At 47.1% G+C, this 12,157-nt stretch overlaps 1 pseudogene; it reads left to right on the top strand.

Moving 5' to 3' along the window:
- Window positions 1-5,454: 5,454 nt before the first annotated feature.
- The window catches only part of LOC143437277 (pre-mRNA-splicing factor CWC22 homolog), a 119,767-nt pseudogene continuing 113,064 nt past the window's right edge, over window positions 5,455-12,157 (top strand).

Genomic DNA, 12,157 nt, shown 5'->3' with positions numbered 1-12,157 from the left:
AAAAACAGGCTCGGTTCCCTCCTGGCCTTCAAGCCCAAATTCAAAATTCGGGTCTTAAGGCTTGGAAACAACTCCCTCCGAAAGGATCAGCAACCACTTCCCTTGCCCAGGTCCCCCAAGGCCCAGATGAGCCTTATAGTAACTTTATCAGTCGCCTTACTGATGCAGCTGAAAGACTTGTTGGTCATGAGAAAACAAAAGTGCTTTTCTCAAACACCTTGCATTTGAGAATGCAAATCCTGCCTGCCAGGCTGCAGTAGGACCCCACCATAGTGGTGCTGAAATTTCTGATTATATAAAACTGTGTGTAGGCATTGGTTCAGCTCATGCAAATAGGACTTGCCATTGGAGCTGCCCTTAAGGAGTTCAAGCAGGATGACCACCAGAAAAAGTGCTTTAACTGTAAACAGCCAGGACATTTTTCTAGGGATTGCAAAGCCCCTAAGGCAGAACCATACTCTCCTTGCCTCCTTGTGTCCCCGCTGCCATCGAGGTAGACATTGGGCTTCAGAGTGCCATGCCAAGGTAAAAATACAAAATAATACCTTGCCTCAGAATCAGGGAAACTCCCAGAGGAGCCAGCCCCTGTCCCCAAATCCGAGACAAAATACTGGGGCTATCAGGTATGTCCCTCAAACATTAACCCCTCAGACTGAAACATTACCTCCCTCCAAGGAGCAACTGCAATCAGCACAGGATTGGACCTCTGTTCCTCCACTGATACAATATTAACACCTGAGATGGGAACACAAGTTCTACAGTCTGAGGTCTTTAGCCCCTTGCTCCCCCAATACTTTTGGACTTCTTCTTGGGCATACCAGCTCCACTCTTGAGGGTTTAAATATCTCCTCCAGAGTGATTGATAATGATTTCACAGGTGAAATAAAGATCCTGGCCTCATCCACCTCTGGTCCCTTGACTGTTAAATCAGGACAGAAAATTGCTCAATTGCTTTTAGTCCCCCTTTAAATCAGCCCAACTTGTAGAAATTTTTGCAGTAATAAAGATTTTTCAGTTACTAAAAGATTGCCCTTTTAATTTGTATACTGACAGTGCCTATATTGCTCATTCTGTTCCCATTCTTGAAACGGTCCATACATTAGACCCCCCACAAATGCTGCCCCTCTCTTTTCTCAGCTTCAAAAGCTGATTGCCTCTAGATGCCACCCCTTTTTTGTTGGACATCTCCTTGCTCATTCTAATCTGCCTGGTCCCCTCTCTAGAGGAAATGCCTGTGCAGATGCTGCCACCCACTTGAACTTTCCAGTGTTGTTAGGTTCTGTAGAACAGGCCCAGAAGAGTCATGCTTTACATCATTTAAATGCTCAGCCTCTTCGCCTGCTTTTTAAGATTACTCGTGAACAGGCACGCCAGATTGTTAAACAATGCCCAGCCTGTGTCACACTTTTGCCCACCCGCACCTGGGTGTTAACCACAGAGGTTTGGTCCCAAATGAAATATGGCAAATGGATGTCACACACGTTCCTGAAGTCTTAAATATCTTCATGTGACCTTAGACACCTTTAGTGGATTTATTTTTGCTAGCTTACATACTGGAGAGGCTTCAAAAAATGTTATAGCTCTGTCATGGGTAAGCCTAAGATAATTAAGACTGACAGTGGTCCCAGCTACATTGGAAAAAAATTTCAAGAGTTTTGCCACCAATTACAAATCAGACATATTACTAGCATCCCTTATAATCCTCAAGGGTAAGGCATTGTTGAATGTGCCCACCTGACTCTCAGGAATACTTTACATAAATTAAAAATGGGGAAGTTATACACCCAGAAGGGGTCCCCTAGAAATATTCTTCACCATGCCTTGTTTGTTCTCAATTTTCAAAATCTGGACGCTCATGGCAAGTCTGCTGCTGATCTCCTCTGGCATCCTGAGACCAATAAAAACTATGCCACAGTTATGTAGCAAAACCCCTTTACATCTAGATGGAATGGCACCGACCCTGTCCTCATCTGGGACAGGGGCTCTGCTTGTATTTTTGACACAAAAGAAACATAAGAAACACATTGTCAATTTTCTGTATGTAAAACCAATTATTTCACTATTATGCTAAGTAGAAAAAACAAAAAAAATTCTAATAAGGGAATAATTCTTCTAAGGGGCTGGGGGGTGGGGCAAGAGAAGAAGGAACAATGACTTTGTCTTTGTCTTCAGTACATATACATGATCACATGTTACAAATTTCATCACAACTTCACACCAAAAAATCAAATCATCAATACAATCCTAACATACTTTGTTGTTGTTCTTGTTGTTGTTATTTTTGGTGGTGGTGGTTGCTTGTTTATTTGTAAGTATATCCTGGAAATATGCTTTCTTTGGTCTGCACACCTTAGAGATGATCAAGTATCTCTAAGTAAAATGGGAAATCTAGCTCACACAGGTATGGTTTTCCCCAGTGTTGTTTTTGTTCCATGTAACTAGGAGGATCCTCAGACACAACTCTGTAGGAGGAAAATGAATAACAGAAGCTTAATGAACACCCTAGTTCTGTTCCTGCCAGTCCTGTTTCTGTCTTACATAGGTTCAAGTCCCACCAACCTCAGGGAAGCCTGACAGTCATCCATAACTCTAATTTCAGCAGATCTGACCCCTTCATCTGGCTTTTGAATGCATCAGACATGCACAGGGTTCACAGACAGAAAGACAGATAGGCAGGCAGGCAGGCAGGTAACAATCCCACCTTCAAGTCACCCTTACCTCCTTCCCAACACACACACACACAACCACACACACACACACACACAGAGAGAGAGAGAGAGAGAGAGAGAGAGAGAGAGAGAGAGAGAGAGAATAATAAAAATCAGATCAATTAGATGATTTTATTATCCATTTTTTAAATACAATGCATAATTAAAGATCAATATAATCGGTCATCCTGGAACTCTGTGTGCCAGGCAGACTTAGTTATACAGTGAAAATACATAAAAGGGGATATCAACATAAATATCATTCATTGTCCTGGAACTCCATGAATCTTTCTTGGTAGACCTGGTTTCAGATATCCGTGGTTCCAGACTAAGCCAGTTTATGCAGTGACTTCACAGACAACCAGAAATACATGGAGAGAAATTTCACCACCATCTCAGTCTATGTAACTGACCTTTAACAACAGTCCACAAACACGTGATAGTAAAATAAAATCCTAAGCACATTTATGGTTCTAGTTTCATGTCCTAAGGAAGCCACACAATCAGAGCTGAAACACAATCAGTCAAAAAGTCCTTAATAAAACCCAACTGGCCTTCCTTACCAAAGTTCTACAGACAATAGGACTAAACAAATCATGTCTCTGTATATTAAAAGCCAAAATATTTCGTTGTTTCATTTCTGGAAAGAACTCCTCTTTGTTTAGCCTCAGCTTTCCTGTATCTTGATCTGTAGACTAGGCTAGCCTCAAATGTACAGTGATCCACCTCTCTCTGCCACCACTGCTGCCTGGCCAAAGCTAGAATCATTAATAAAAATGATGAGAATCTCAGTCGGTCATAGTGGTGTACAGGTTTAATCCCAACATTTGAAAGGCAGAGGCGGGCTCTTACAGGTTCAAAGCCAACCTAGTCTACAAATTGTGTCCAAGACAGCCAGGAAGTCTGCCCTGCCTGCCTCTGCCACCCCCACAGCCAGAGACAGAGAATGCCCCTGCCTGCGGGGATTCAAGGAGACCTTAGGGAAGGGGGCGAACGAATGAAAGGACAAGAGACACAAAGAATGAGAGCAAGTCTGGGTTCTGATCAAGCTCTGAAACTTTAATGTTGGGGGCAGGTTATAAAGACACAGCAAACCGGGAAGTTTGGGCGAGGGTCATTGCTTAGGGCTATCCTACTATGGCCTTATTGCCCTAGACCATCCCACTGTCATAACCTTATTGCCCTAGACCATCCCACTCTCATAACCAGCTCCAAGGAAATGCCAGACGTTCTTTAGTTTCCTGGGACCTGAGACCTGTGAATGTCCTTTCTTAACCTTGTACTGACTAGACTTTCTGAAACAGCAGGTAATTTCCTGGGCTTGGCTCCCAGCAAGAGAAAGACAGAGAGAGTCTTACAGGCAACATTTTCCTTAATTGAGGAAAACTTGAAGCAATTCATCAGGAGACAGGAGGACTGGTGGGCACTGAACTTTTGCTTTTTTCCAAGCATCATTTAAGGGTAAATTTGTTAATTATTTTTCAAAACACTCAATTCTATAAGAGGACACATGGACATTGGAAACAATTTCTCCCCTCAGAGGACCAAAGGAAGTTTAAAACAATTTCAACAGCCTTCTGTGCAGGTCTAAGTAGTCTGTGTAGTAGACTGTGGAAAGATTGGAGAAAACTATAGCAGTGGATCCTACAGAAACAAGGAGAGTCGGGGACCAGGATTGTTTACTACACTGTTTGTATTTTACTGAAGATATAAATACAGATACTAGGGAGTCTGACCCTGTCCTTGCCTGCTAAATGTAATGACAGTGGCCATGGATCAAGAACACAAGAAATTCACAATCCTAATCCGTACCAAATCAATTTCCTTTCATGAGAATAACCAAAACAGAACCCAAAACAAAACTCTAGAACTTGGCAATCAGAGACAATTTCTTAGTTTTAGTCCAACAAGCAGCTGAATACCATGTATAGCTCTAATTTTTGCAGATATGTTGCCTTTCTCTGATTTTTGAATGTATCATTCACTGGCAGGGTTTGATATAGGTAGATATGCCAACAACAACAACCCCCAAAACCTGTGTTACCTTATGGATTGTCTGGGAATGTATCTTTGGTGAAAGTCTTTCATGGCCACTGTGTGCTCCCTGCCTGGCATAGGCACAGATAGAACCAGATGCTGCTGAACACCTTCCAAATGAGTAACTGCTGACATGCTTGAAGTTTCTGATGATAACATTGAACAAAAAAGACAGCAGCTCTCATTGTGATTGTTTAGACCCTCCCAAGACCAGAGTTTTGCAGCCAGAACTCAGAAGGCAGAGGCAGGCTTGTCTCTGAATTCAAGGTGAGCCTGGTCTACAATGTCAGTTCAAGGACAACTACTTAAAAATCAGCAAAACAAACAAACAAGGGAAAACAAACAAAAGGTCCCAACTCAAGGAATGAAATCTAAAGCAGGTGTTCTGCCACCACTTCTGCAATTTTGCCTTTATGCATTTTAAATGAGTAAATGTGGTTCTGAGCAGGATGGGCGTTTGTCAAATATCAGTAAACATTTTAAAAAAGAGAGAGAAACTTATAATGAATCCCAGCTGTGTGCTTACCAGTGACACAGCTCCACTTCTTCCACTTGCCTCCCTCTGGTCTTTTAGAGAAATCTACAGAAATGGTATGAATGTACAGCCATAGTTATTTCTGGAGTCAGACAGGGTTACAGGGATGTTCTTTGGGGGTAGTTAGTTTGGTTGTTTGGTTTGTTTCATTTCTTAAAAATAGAATTTGTAACTATGGAAAAATTTTTGTTATGGCAGGTGAAGTAAGAGAGACTACAGAAAGATTAAAGTATAGAGGAAGAAGATGGAGAGATATCATAACAGTTCAAATCACTTGATGTTCTTCCAGAGGATCTGGATTTGACTCCCAGTACACCGCCGGGATAGACAAAGTTGTCTTCTGGACTCTGTCCACACCTGACCACCTCATGATCCACCCACCCAATCAATAGGCAAGACACTCAGAGACCTAGGAAACTAGGAAACTAGGAAAGATGTCAGAATCACACAGCCAAACAGAATTACCTGCAACCAGATGCCTCAGATATGTTTTCATTTACATAGAAAGAATTGACTCATGGGAAACGATAAGCAAAGTTGTTCACCACAACCACAAAATGACTCTTCACAGCTGGGCATACTGACTGAAAACTGACTTCAATACTTAGGGTAAAAACATAGGTAAATCCCTGTAAGCTCAAGATCACCTTGCTCCACATAGCAGGTTCATGACATTCATGTCTGGTAGAGTACACTGAGATGCTGTTTTCTTTTTTCTCTTTTAAAGATTTTTAAAGAGGAATGTGGCACACATGAGACAGTTGTCCAGTCACAACAGAAGGGAGAGCCACAGCTTGTCCCACCAGAGCTCCTTTCCAGAAGACAGATATGCCGAACAAGAATGTTCTTCCTGGGACAGCGACCCCTCTGCTCACAGTCGGTCAGACTATGAGCATTCTAGAAGAGGATACTCTTATGATAACACCATGGATACTCTTATGATAACACCATGGAACCACGACATAGGGACAAAGAGAAATGCAGGGAAAGAGACAGAGACACAGATATCGGAAACGGTCCCGGAAATCCCCATCTCTTGAAAGAAGTAGCCCAGACTGAGGAGTAACCCCGAGTTCTACTCAGGAACAACCGGCACTGAAGAAGAAGAGGACAGATGAGCTGGATCTGCTGCTCACACACACGGGGGAGCATATATTCCTCTCTCAAAGCTCAGAACAATGGAGGAAGAGATTACAGATAGAAACAGCTTAGCATACCAGAGGATGAGCTGGAAGGCTCTATATCTAGGTTGGGTATTGGGTTACACTCTGACTGTAAGGGCATCTTGTTATTGATCATTACTAAATATATAAGCCTTTGGAAAATCTAAGCATTAGAGTCTCATTTGTACTGAGTTCGTGTGGTTGGTGGGATGGTCTGGGCAATGCCCAGTCTTGAAGAGACAGCCTGGAAGATTGGCAAAACAGTGTCCCATGCTGGTGTCTCGTGGGTGGCAGGGCTGGTGTCTCTAGCTGGCCGTTTCTAGCTGAGGCATGCATGTGTCCTCTGGCCACGTGGCTGAGCTGGGCAGAGCTGCTGCAGCTTAGACAGTTGGCTCATCAGCGGGCATTTTTTAAAAAATATTTACTACAACAAAGTAGTAAAGATTTCTGAATTGATTTCTGAAGAAATCAATGATCTCATCAAAAAGGGCAACATCTCCAACATCAGTATTATTATCCAAGAGTTCCTTCAAGAGAACATCGTCAGAGGGAGAGGACTGCTGTCCAGATATGTTCTGCAAGCACAGAGTGCTTCTCCAATCTTCACTCATGTTTATGCGGCTTTGGTGGTAATCATCAATTCAGAATTCCCAGACTGGAGAGTTAGTCCTCAAGAGACTAATTCTGAATTTTCGAAAAGGATATCGAAGGAACATTAAGCAACTTTTGCATGACTGCTTCCAAACATGTGGCACATTTTATTAACCAGAATGTGGCACATGAGGTTCTGTGCCTGGAGATGCTCACTTTGCTCCTAGAGAGAACAACAGGAGACAGTGTGGAAGAAGCTATCCGCTTCCTCAAGGAGTGTGGTCTCAAATTAACCCAAGTGCCACCAAGGGGAATCAACGCCATCTTCGACCGCCTGAAAAACACTCTACACAAGTCTGAGATGGACAAAAGAGTCCAGTACATGATTGAAGTTGTGGATAGTATGGCTGCAAACACAGAAAGTTCCTCCAGGTGGGAAGTTAGGCGTGGTGGCTGCGGCTCATTAAAGGCCTTCTCCACGGTTGCTCGCGGTGGCCCTAATGACACGAGAAAGTCCATGAGTTTCATAGGCTTTAATGGCATGACGGATGATTGTTGAGTCTGGATGTGCACCGCCCCATAAAAGCCAGGGTGAGCTGGCTTAAATAGGAAAGGGAATAGAGGAGGAACTGGGGAGGAATAACTTGAGCTGTGCCTTCTGGACTTTAGGTAACTCATGAATATGAAAATCTCGAGGTGGAGGCCTGTTAGCCACACCCTCTACCTGTAGCCTTAGATGGTGATGCAAAACCTCTCTGGGAGAAGTTACTGAGCCAAACTTGTCTGCAAGGCGCAGGTTAATGAGGATGTGGGCCACATGGAGGAGTCTGGAATCCGGGGGTGTGGGGAGATACGTGTCATCTCTCACAGGTCATGTCCTTCAGAGATCATGTTCCTCAGAGTCTCACAGGCCATGTCACTCACAGGCCATGTCTCTCACAGACCATGTCCCTCACAGACCATGTCCCTCACAGGCCATGTCTCTCACAGACCATGTCCCTCACAGACCAGTTCCCTCACAGGCCATGTCCCTCACAGGCCATGTCCCTCACAGGCCATGTCTCTCACAGGCCATGTCACACACAAGCCATGTCCCTCACAGGCCATGTTTCTCACAGGCAGTGTCTCTCACAGACCATGTCCATCACAGACAATGTCTCTCACAGGCCAAGTCTCTCACAGACCATGTCCCTCACAAACCATGTCTCTCACAGGTCATGTCCCCCATAGGCCATGTCTCTAACAGTCTCACAGAGCATGTCCCTAACAGGCCATGTCACTCACAGGCAATGTCCCTCACAGACCATATCTCTCACAGGCCATGTCTCTCACAGACCATGTCCCTCACAGGCCATGTCTCTCTGAGACCATGTCCATCATAGGCCATGTCCCTCACAGATGATGTCTCTCACAGACCATGTCCCTCACAGGCCATGTTTCTCACAGGCAATGTCTCTCACAGACCATGTCCCTCACAGTCATCTCCCTCACAGAGCATGTCCCTCACAGGTCATGTCCCTCACAGTCTCACAGGCCATATCCCTCACAGACCATGTCCCTCACAGACCATGTCCCTCACAGTCTCATAGACAATGTCCCTCACAGTCTCATAGACCATGTCCCTCACAGACCATGTCTCTCACAGGTCATGTCCCTCATAGGCCATGTCTCTCACAGTCTCACAGGCCATGTCCCTCACAGACCATGTCCCTCACAGTCCATGTCCCTCACTGAGCATGTCTCTCACAGGCCACGTCCCTCAAAAGCCATGTTTCTCACAGGCCATGTCTCTCACAGACTATGTCCCTCACAGACCTTGTCCCTCACAGGCCATGACCCTCACAGGCCATGTCATGTCTCTCACAGGCCATGTCTCTCAGAGGCCATGTCTCTCACAGGCCATGTTCCTCACAGGCCATGTCTCTCACAGGCCATGACCCTCATAGGCCATGTCCCTCACAGGCCATGTTCCTCACAGGCCATGTCCCTCACAAGCCATGTCCCTCAAATGCCATGTCTCTCACAGGCCAAGTCCCTCACAGTATCACAGGCCATGTCCCTCACAGACCATGTCTCTCACAGGCCAAGTCCCTCACAGTCTCACAGGTCATGTCCCTCACAGACCATATCTCTCACAGGCCATGTCTCTCACAGACCATGTACCTCACAGGCCATGTCTCTCACAGAGCATGTCCATCACAGGCCATGTCCCTTGCAGGCCATGTCTCTCACAGGCAATGTCTCTCACAGACCATGTCCCTCACAGGCCATATCCCTCACAGGCCATGTTTCTCACAGACCATGTCCCTCACAGGCCATGTCGCTCACAGGCCATGTCTCTCACAGACCATGTCCCTCACAGACCATGTCCCTCACAGACCATGTCCCTCACTGAGCATGTCTCTCACAGGCCATGTCCCTCAAATGCCATGTTTCTCACAGGCCATGTCTCTTACAGACTATGTCCCTCACAGACCTTGTCCCTCACAGGCCATGACCCTCACAGGCCATGTCATGTCTCTCACAGGCCATGACCCTCATAGACCATGTTCCTCACAGGCCATGTCCCTCACAAGCCATGTCCCTCAAATGCCATGTCTCTCACAGGCCAAGTCCCTCACAGTATCACAGGCCATGTCCCTCACAGACCATGTCTCTCACAGGCCAAGTCCCTCACAGTCTCACAGGTCATGTCCCTCACAGACCATATCTCTCACAGGCCATGTCTCTCACAGACCATGTACCTCACAGGCCATGTCTCTCACAGCGCATGTCCATCACAGGCCATGTCCCTTGCAGGCCATGTCTCTCACAGGCAATGTCTCTCACAGACCATGTCCCTCACAGGCCATATCCCTCACAGGCCATGTTTCTCACAGACCATGTCCCTCACAGGCCAAGTCGCTCACAGGCCATGTCTCTCACAGACCATGTCCCTCACAGACCATGTCCCTCACAGACCATGTCCCTCACTGAGCATGTCTCTCACAGGCCATGTCCCTCAAATGCCATGTTTCTCACAGGCCATGTCTCTTACAGACTATGTCCCTCACAGACCTTGTCCCTCACAGGCCATGACCCTCACAGGCCATGTCATGTCTCTCACAGGCCATGTCTCTCAGAGGCCATGTCCCTCACAGGCCATGACCCTCACAGGCCATGTCCCTAACAGGCCATGTCCCTCACAGACCATGTCCCTCACAGGCCATGACCCTCACAGACCATGTCTCTCACAGACCATGTCTCTCACAGTCTCAAAGGCCATGTCCCTAACAAGCCATGTCCATCACAGGCCATGTCTCTCAAAGGACATGCCCCACACAAGCCATGGCTCTCAAAGGCCATGTCCCTCACAATCTCATAGACCATGTACCTCACAGGCCATGTTTCTCACTGGGCATGTCCCTAACAGGCCATGTCCCTCACAGGTCATGTCCCTCATAGGCCATGTCTCTCACAGTCTCACAGACCATGTCCCTAACAGGCCATGTCTCTCACAGGTCATGTCCCTCATAGGCCATGTCTCTCACAGTCTAACAGACCATGTCCCTCACAGACAATGTCTCTCACAGGCCATGTCTCTCACAGTCCATGTCCCTCACAGACCATGTCTCTCACAGGTCATGTCCCTCATAGGCCATGTCTCTCACAGTCTCACAGACCATGTCCCTCACAGACCATGTCCCTCACAGGCCATGTCTCTCACAGTCCATGTCCCTCACAGACCATGTCTCTCACAGGTCATGTCCCTCATAGGCCATGTCTCTCACAGTCTCACAGACCATGTCTCTCACAGACCATGTCCCTCAAAGACCATGTCCCTCACAGGCCATGTCCCTCACAAGCCATGTCCCTCAAATGCCATGTCTCTCACAGGCCAAGTCCCTCGCAGTCTCATAGACCATGTCCCTCACAGACCATGTCTCTCACAGGTCATGTCCCTCATAGGCCATGTCTCTCACAGTCTCACAGGCCATGTCCCTCACAGGCCATGTCCCTCACAAGCCATGTCTCTCACAGGCCATGTCTCTCACAGGCAATGTCTCTCACAGCCCATGTCCCTCACAGTCATCTCCCTCACAGAGCATGTCCCTCACAGGCCATGTCCCTCACAGACCATGTCCCTCACTGTCTCACAGGCCATGTCCCTCATAGGCCATGTCCCTCACAGACAATGTCCCTCACAGACAATGTCCCTCACAGTCTCATAGACCATGTCCCTCACAGACCATGTCTCTCACAGGTCATGTCCCTCATAGGCCATGTCTCTCACAGACCATGTCCCTCACAGTCTCATAGACCATGTCCCTCACAGACCATGTCTCTCACAGATCATGTCCCTCACAGACCATGTCCCTCATAGGCCATGTCCCTCACAGGCCATGTCTCTAACAGGCCATGGCCCTCACAGGTCATGTCTCTCACAGACCATGTCCCTCAAAGACCATGTCCCTCACAGGCCATGTCTCTCACAGGTCATGTCCCTCACAGGTCATGTCTCTCACAGACCATGTCCCTCAAAGACCATGTCCCTCACAGGCCATGTCCCTCACAAGCCATGTCCCTCAAATGCCATGTCTCTCACAGGCCAAGTCCCTCACAGTCTCATAGACCATGTCCCTCACAGACCATGTCTCTCACAGGTCATGTCCCTCATAGACCATGTCTCTCACAGTCTCACAGGCCATGTCCCTCACAGGCCATGTCCCTCACAAGCCATGTCTCTCACAGGCCATGTCTCTCACAGGCAATGTCTCTCACAGCCCATGTCCCTCACAGGCCATGTCCCTCACAGACCATGTCTCTCACAGACCATGTCCCTCACAGTCCATGTCCCTCACTGAGCATGTCTCTCACAGGCCATGTCCCTCAAATGCCATGTTTCTCACAGGCCATGTCTCTTACAGACTATGTCCCTCACAGACCTTGTCCCTCACAGGCCATGACCCTCACAGGCCATGTCATGTCTCTCACAGGCCATGACCCTCATAGGCCATGTCCCTCACAGGCCATGTTCCTCACAGGCCATGTCCCTCACAAGCCATGTCCCTCAAATGCCATGTCTCTCACAGGCCAAGTCCCTCACAGTATCACAGGCCATGTCCCTCACAGACCATGTCTCT

This window comes from Arvicanthis niloticus, chromosome Y (genome assembly GCF_011762505.2).
Source record: "Arvicanthis niloticus isolate mArvNil1 chromosome Y, mArvNil1.pat.X, whole genome shotgun sequence".
Lineage (NCBI taxonomy): Eukaryota > Metazoa > Chordata > Mammalia > Rodentia > Muridae > Arvicanthis > Arvicanthis niloticus.
Note: the sequence above shows the minus strand (reverse complement) of the source record. Positions and strands in the feature narration are given on the sequence as shown.